This window comes from Pinus tabuliformis, chromosome 2_2, assembly GCF_031772625.1.
Source record: "Pinus tabuliformis cultivar Carrire ecotype Pingquan chromosome 2_2, CPIR1, whole genome shotgun sequence".
NCBI lineage: Eukaryota > Viridiplantae > Streptophyta > Pinopsida > Pinales > Pinaceae > Pinus > Pinus tabuliformis.
Window position 1 is genome coordinate 825,167,942 of NC_142300.1, and position 7,858 is coordinate 825,175,799.

The 7,858-nt window shown below is 37.3% G+C and overlaps 1 pseudogene; it reads left to right on the plus strand.

Moving 5' to 3' along the window:
* The first annotated feature begins 420 nt into the window (after positions 1-420).
* LOC149195521 (subtilisin-like protease SBT1.7 pseudogene) lies at positions 421-2,770 on the plus strand (annotated as a pseudogene).
* Positions 2,771-7,858: the final 5,088 nt, after the last annotated feature.

Here is a 7,858-nt window from a genome sequence, read left to right on the forward strand (position 1 = left end):
CTTTCAGCTAATTATATTTTTCATTATTTTTTAACTATTTTAAACAAAAAAAAAATCATATGTTCAAAGAATTCATAATTTTTATATTTTTTTAAATATTTTTTCATTATTTTTTAACTATTTTAAACCCAAAAAAAATCCTAAATCAATGTTTGAAGAATTCATATTTTTTTGTGTTTTTTTTTTTTTTAAATATATAAGATGACCTGGGATTTTTTTTTTCACATTAAATTTTAAAGAACTTTTCCGGTGTAAAATAGTACCCGAATCCAATTTTGAATTCGAAATTGTTAACTGTGGTTGAAATTTGCGGCATGATAACTTTCCATAGATGATGGTACGCATATCGTCGTTAGAAACTAATAAAATACTTTCTTGCCAGATTTGATCACGGATATTCAAGAACTACGCGTAAAAAATAATGGAAGACACGGGAAGGATCCTGGTCTTCGTAGCCTTCATCATCGCAACAACGAGCAGCGTTAATGCAATTTATCCCAGAGAAGCCGCCGGAGAGGTCCAGACGTACATAGTTCACATGAACCCAACGAAGGTTCAAATACCCGATTCTATGAATCCTGCAACCTGGTATGCATCGTTCATTCGTGATGCAGTTGTAAAAGCCGGACAATTAAATGACGAAGAATTGGTAGAATCCAGTATACTGTACACATACAATACTGTTCTCACTGGATTCGCAGCGAAATTGAGCAGCAATCAGGTGGCCGCAATCAAAGCCATGGAGAGCTGCATGGGCGTTTATCCAGACAAACTTCTGAAGCTCCACACAACGTATACTCCCCATTTCCTGGGCTTGAAAAGAGGGCAAGGCCTCTGGTCTGAGTCCACGGGCTACGCTACGAATGTAATAGTAGGCGTTCTCGACTCCGGAGTGTGGCCTGAGCACCCCAGCTTTGCGGATCATAAAACCCAGTCGCCGGTGCCCTCCAAGTGGAAGGGGCATTGCGAGGCTGGTAAAGCATTCAACGCTTCCAACTGCAACAAGAAACTCATCGGCGCGCGCTTCTTCTACAAAGGGTACGAGTCCGACATCGGTCCTATAAATGAAACGGTGGAATATAAATCCCCTCGGGACTCGAATGGGCATGGGACCCACACTGCGTCCACAGCGGCCGGCAACGTTATTCCGGGCGCCGACGTTCTGGGTTATGCCAAGGGCACGGCCACGGGTATGGCACCCGGAGCACGAGTGGCGGTGTATAAGGTCTGCTGGTCTCAAGGTTGCTCCGACTCCGACATCATGGCGGCAATGGACACAGCGGTGTCCGATGGAGTGGACGTCTTATCTATATCCCTTGGAGGAGGCTCGCACGGCACTCCGTTTTATGCAGACAGCAAAGCGGTTGGGGCATTCGGTGCGGTGGCCAAAGGGGTTTTCGTTTCTTGCTCTGCGGGGAATACGGGACCTATTGCCTCATCGTTGTCCAACGAGGCGCCGTGGATAATGACGGTGGGGGCAAGTTCCGTGGACCGAAGTTTTCCCGCAATTATCGTGTTGGGAAACGGTCGCGCCTACCGTGGCGCATCTCTCTACACAGGAAAGCCTCTCGGAACCAAACCCAATTTGGCACTCGTGTACGGGGGTTTCTGTTCGGATGGCTCTCTGGAACCCGAGATGGTCCGACGGAAAATCGTGGTCTGCGAAAGCACAGATGGAACCGAAATGGGTCAAGTGGTGGCCATGGCCGGAGGAATTGGCATGATAGAACTCACTCCCGACGGAGGCGGAGAAGAACTCATAGCCGACGCGCACGTTTTGCCCGCTACGTATGTCGGTAACAAGGCCGCCAAGGCAATCAGAGATTACTTGAATTCAAACACAAGCCTTAGCCCATCGGGAACAATTGTTTTCTATGGCACCACTTACCACAGAGAAGATGCGCCAATTTTGAGCTCCTTTTCGTCCCGTGGTCCGAATTCCGTAAGCCCAGACATTCTGAAGCCCGACGTAATCGCCCCGGGGCTCAACATTCTAGCAGCTTGGCCCCTCAACTTGAGCCCCTCACGGCTGCCCTCTGATAAACGAAGAACAAAATTCAATCTCGACTCTGGCACTTCCATGTCCTGTCCCCATGTCAGTGGATTGGCTGCTCTGCTGAAAGCCGCGCATCCAGATTGGAGCCCGGCTGCTGTCAAGTCTGCTCTCATGACCACGGCTTATGTTACGAATAACAAGGGGAACCCTATAACGGACGCCTGGCTACCAGGCTCCCCTGCCACTCCTTTGGGCATGGGTGCGGGCCACGTAAATCCTGAGAAAGCACGAGAACCGGGGCTTGTCTACGATATCGGCACTGAAGATTACGTTAACTATCTTTGCAGCTTGAACTATTCGTCTTCCGAGATTGGTGTGCTGACAAAGACACGGGTTTCCTGTCCAAAACAAATTCCAAAGCCGGGCGACCTCAATTATCCTTCCTTTTCGGTGCTGTTTTATTCCTCTGGCAAAGCGTCTGCTACTTTCACAAGAAAGGTCACCAATGTGGGGCCTCATAATTCAACTTACTCTGTACAAGTTGTGGAGCCGTCGGGAGTGAAGGTGAGTGTGAAGCCCAACACATTGGTGTTCACTAAGAAGAATCAAAGACATCTGTATACTGTAAGCTTTGGTGTTGAGAAGTCCTCTGCCTCTGGAGCTTATGGTTCGATCACTTGGTCGTCTGGCGTCTATACGGTTCGGAGCCCGGTCGCTGTTATATGGGTGGATCGATCATTAAGCTTCCGGGATGATGACGGCCTGGTCGCTTAGATATTTAGATATTGTTGTTTATCTACGTCACTCTCATGGCGACCTACCTGTAATAAATAAATAGTGTGCATCATATGTAAAATATAACGTAATAAAATGCATTTATTAGACGATGAATATGGGTTATAACGGCATGAATATTAGACGATGTTAAAGGATGTAGCACATATCCACATTTGATATATCTTGGTAAACCTATATTACAACTACATTTACTTAAAAAATTTCAAGCCTCGTTCCCAATACACCTTGGAAAAATATGATATATAACTAAATATAAACCCTAAATCCCTATAATTTCAATAAACTCTAAATTCTTCAACATCAATAAATAAAATTTCCCTTAACTTTAAATATGGTATTAAAATAAAATTATATAAAATTTATAATATTATATTTAAAATACAATTAAATTTAAAATTAAAATTAATATTCATATTTTTTTTGTAAATTTAAAATTAAAAACTAATTTTTTATTAAATTATATTATAATTATTAATCAATATGATTATAATTTTCCTAATATAATTATAAATTTTATACTGAATTAAACTGCAGCTCTATGTAAAATACGTGAACAATGTTTCATATCCACGAACAAATCATGATAAATTTTATACTGAATTAAACTGCAGCTCTATGTAAAATACGTGAACAATGTTTCATATCCACGAACAAATCATGATAGTATAAACATTTGATTTAGATAATTTAATTATCTAAAAAATTAAAATTAACACTAAATGGGAAATATCATTCAAATTTGTCTAAAGTTTTAATCAAACAATTATTATCAGATTTAAATGAACTTAGTACTTATATGGTATATCCGGATAGTTATTGGTAGACATCAACATGACTCGCACTGCCTTATGCAGATAACTATGCCACTGAGTATGATAGTCTTTGTTTTCCTTCATTATTTTTTACCCAAAAATATATATTGTGTAACGAAAAGTTGTTATAATTTTTTTATTCAATTTACTGGTTATTGTTGTTACATGGCAGCCACTGCAACACAAAGGTTTAAAGATAATATTTGAGATAATTTTTGGCTAAATTATTTTAACTTGAGAAAAAAATAAATTTGTGTGTTGTCTTTAAGTGATTAAAGTTTAAAGACAATATTTGAGATAATTTTTGGCTAAATTATTTTAACTTAAGAAAATAATGAACTTGTGTGTTGTCTTTAAGTGATTGTCTCAAATTATTATCTTAGAAAATTGTTTCTATAAAGACAATATAGAACAAAAGCATTAATGTCTCTTAGGAGGCAATTTCGTTTTTGTCTCTCTAAAAACTATAGTTTGGATCCTAGCTATTGTCTCTCTTGAGACAATAAAAAAATATATTTAAAGACAAATACAATATCATTTTTGTATGTTTAGAGACAATATAAAACAATGAATCCAAAAAAATATCCCACCATTGAAATAAGTCAATATAAATACTATTTATTAAAAAATAAACTACAATATCATTGATTAATTGATGTAATTGCACACTGGAAACAAACCACCAACCTCCTCCTGCTTATAAGGTGGGGGCTCTTCCATTGAGCTAACACCCTTTAAAGAATTATGCAAGCTATGGAATCTTTGAATATAAAGTGGGACGATGAATCATTTTTTAGCAATAGGAAATATAAAAACAAGGGCAAAATGAAATAAGAATCTTATCTTTTCTGAGAAAATCCATTAACAAACAAAGGACTAAAAATATCCATTAAGAAACAATAAGGCATTGTTTTGAATATGAAGAACATTCAACTATTCTGATTGTTGACTTGGGAGATTGACATTCAAAGTGGTTTGCTTAGTTATCTTTTAGTGATTCAAAATCACTTTTCCATGATAGTATATGTGCCTAGGACCCTAAATTACAAGCTAATGTGGGCCTAATATAATGCCTAATTTTCATACTCTTTGCAGTTGGATTTCAATTCGCTATCACTCTAGAGTAGTCAAATACCTAGGTTAACATGGGCATGCAATGTGTGGCAATGAATCCATGAAATGGGAGGCTGCTGGAATATGGATGTAACTATGGATTCCGACTTTGACACAATGAATGACAGAGAGCTACAAGAGATCAGAAGAGTCCTTAGAAGTCATGAGGAGCAATTCCAATGCAACAAGTCATATGTATACTCTGTCACCTCAAAAGTTCATGAGAAAGACAACCAAGTCAATTCTCAAATTGGAGTGATTAAGAATACCCTTCGGGAAGAAAAACAAAATATTGTTGTCCTTGAAGCATAATGCAATATACTTAAGAATATGGTGATAAAATTGACCAAGGGAGATCAATAAAAAACATCTAGTCAAAGATTGTCAGTTAACTCAAAGATGAAATTGTGCACCAACTTGCTGAAGATATTAAGATCATAAAGCAGTACTCTGCCTCTCCAAAAGACATCCAGGAAGAATCTACCAGTTGTCATGTTTTTTTCTAAGTAGAATACTTTTCAATGTTCTTAGAATATTTGGTCTACATTATGAAACGTTTAACGTAAAGAAATTCTAGGGATTTTTCATACGGATAAGGCTTTAGTTTGCCAAACCAAAACCCAACTTTTGATGTAATCTTTCTATAGGCATTTTGCATATTTAAATTAAAATATTTTTCCTAGTTATGGTTTGAAAAAAAAATGTCTCAAGCAATTTTGAATGCAACAATGCATAAAATTGTCTAGTTAAAACTAATATAGGTAAACAAAATGGTGTAAGATAAAATGCTTCAAATATATCCCAAAGAAAAATAATGTATATAGGAATTGTTTAGCAAACAACATCCATGTTTAGCACACTAGTAGATATCATATGAAGAATAGACAAACCTAAAAAGATAAAAGAGCACGATCCATAAATTTTTTCACAGATGGATAGGCATTATCAGAAAGGGGACTTGCAATACACTCTAGTTCTTTTTGTTCATGTCGAGCAATCACTCTATCATGACCATTGTAATAATTAAAAGTTGCCTCAAATGTGGGTCTTTCTCAATTGTTTCCTCTAAATACTCGTGATAAAAGTTTCCAGAAGGTGGAAGTGAGTAGAAAACACAAATGGAAATTAGCAGAAAAAAAATTAATCAAACCTTGAATATAAACAAAGATAGAAGGAAAAACATATAATTGAAACAATCTAGTCAGACAAGGGGATTCAATATATAAAGTAGTGTTACACCAAGTCTTCTCTATGTGGGGATACTGGAGTGTGTACCCAAGTGTGAAGACCCCTGGAAAAAATAAGAAAGAGCAAAGGTACAACACATAAAGGACCTTGTCCCAAATATATAAAAATAAAAAATACACTAAATAACTAACGACTAAACATTCAAGCTTTAAACTAAGCCTTCTCAATTGAACAATGAAGACAATGAAAGCAATAGCATGACAAATCATAACATAACATTTTATGAATCACATTTCATTTACACATTTTCTTATTTCATATCCAATGAATTATTGTATTTCTAATTCGTAATTTCTCATGTCATACAAATGAGTTATAACTAAAACGTACACGATAACAATAATAAGTCAAGATGAAATAAAATGACATAAAAAATAATTATTAATAATTCTAAATTGTTTTATTAATTTACTAAAGTAAGAAATATGAGAATCACAATTTTCAAATGCTTGGTCTTCTACTTGCATCATCTATGTGCTTGAAACCTACCCCAACATCGTTCATGCCAACATATGTGGTCTAAAGTCATCGAAGTCCTCTAAAAAACCACAGGGAATGTCTCTCCAACACCACAAGGATTCCCCTTCAGCTCCATAAATGTCAAATCCAAGGAAAACACTCAAAAAAATAATGCAAATTTTCAGTTCCAAATGAATGCCCGATAGCTAAGGAATACTCAACATTGGGAAAAAAGAAGAAACAAAGGGTAAAACCATAGAAATGAGTCAAAGTAGAGAATATGTGGAGATATTAGGGCTTGTAGAAATGATTTGAATAGCTATTCTAATTATATGACATGGGATGTTATTAGGGTTGGTTTTTTGGTTTCCTTTCCTTAGGCATGACCCACATATAGAGGATGTGTGGACATCCCTCATCCTACAGGGTATGTCTACATGTCAAGAACACATGGATTACAAACATAGAGGTACCACATTGCATCCCCTAATGAATCTAGTACAACTTGGACACACATGGGATGTGACCCACATCCCCAGTATAACATCCCTGTCAAGAAACTAAACCTTAGGTGTTTATACGTGTACCTATGTAAAATTGATACAAAGTAAAAACAATCCATTATAGAAATGCTTGTAACACTAACATTTCTACAAAGTTAGTTACCTTACAATGTAAATAAAATTGAAAATTTTCAACTATGATATAATTTTAAAGTGGACAGCCAAACTGGACAAATACTACTTTAGGTATTATGTCATCATGTTGTAGCGGTTACAACAATCCTCCAAAATTTTGACTTAGCTTCATTTTGGAGCCTCCCTACCAACCATCCTTAGCAGCATGTCTTGCATTGTCCAGGTACATGTGCTTCCAGTTGAGTTTATGTGGCTTATTAGCTTGTGTTTGCTAGCTTGTTTGCCTTTCACTTGCAAGCTAGCATCCCGTGACTTGGTCATTCAATTGGCTCTTATGCTCACTTACAGAATTGCACAGAAATGGAGGGAAACCAACCTTGCTCTCCAGAATTAAACATAGCATCAAGGTAGCTTACTACTCTCCAAAAATGCAAAGAGCAAGGAGACTACCTTCCCTCTTAAAATTGTGTAGAGCAGCCCATCACTGGGCTTGCTCTCAAAATTTGCACAGATCTGGCTGACAACCTTGGCTTCAGTCCAGAAATTGCACAAAGCCTGATGGGTAGCCATAGCCACTTAGCGCAGAAACTGTGCAGAATTCACTCCAAGGCTTGTAGTCCATTGCATGTGCTCCCAAGTCGACTGGTTCCCTCCAGGACTGAGAAATCTTTCTTTACACGCATGGGTTGGTTTTTCCCGAAAAAACAAAAAGAAAAAAAAGCAAAAGGCATCCCTAGATTTTAGGGGTCATTTTTTAGCAGTTGGAGGTTACATGCAAAATCCGTTTTAGAAAC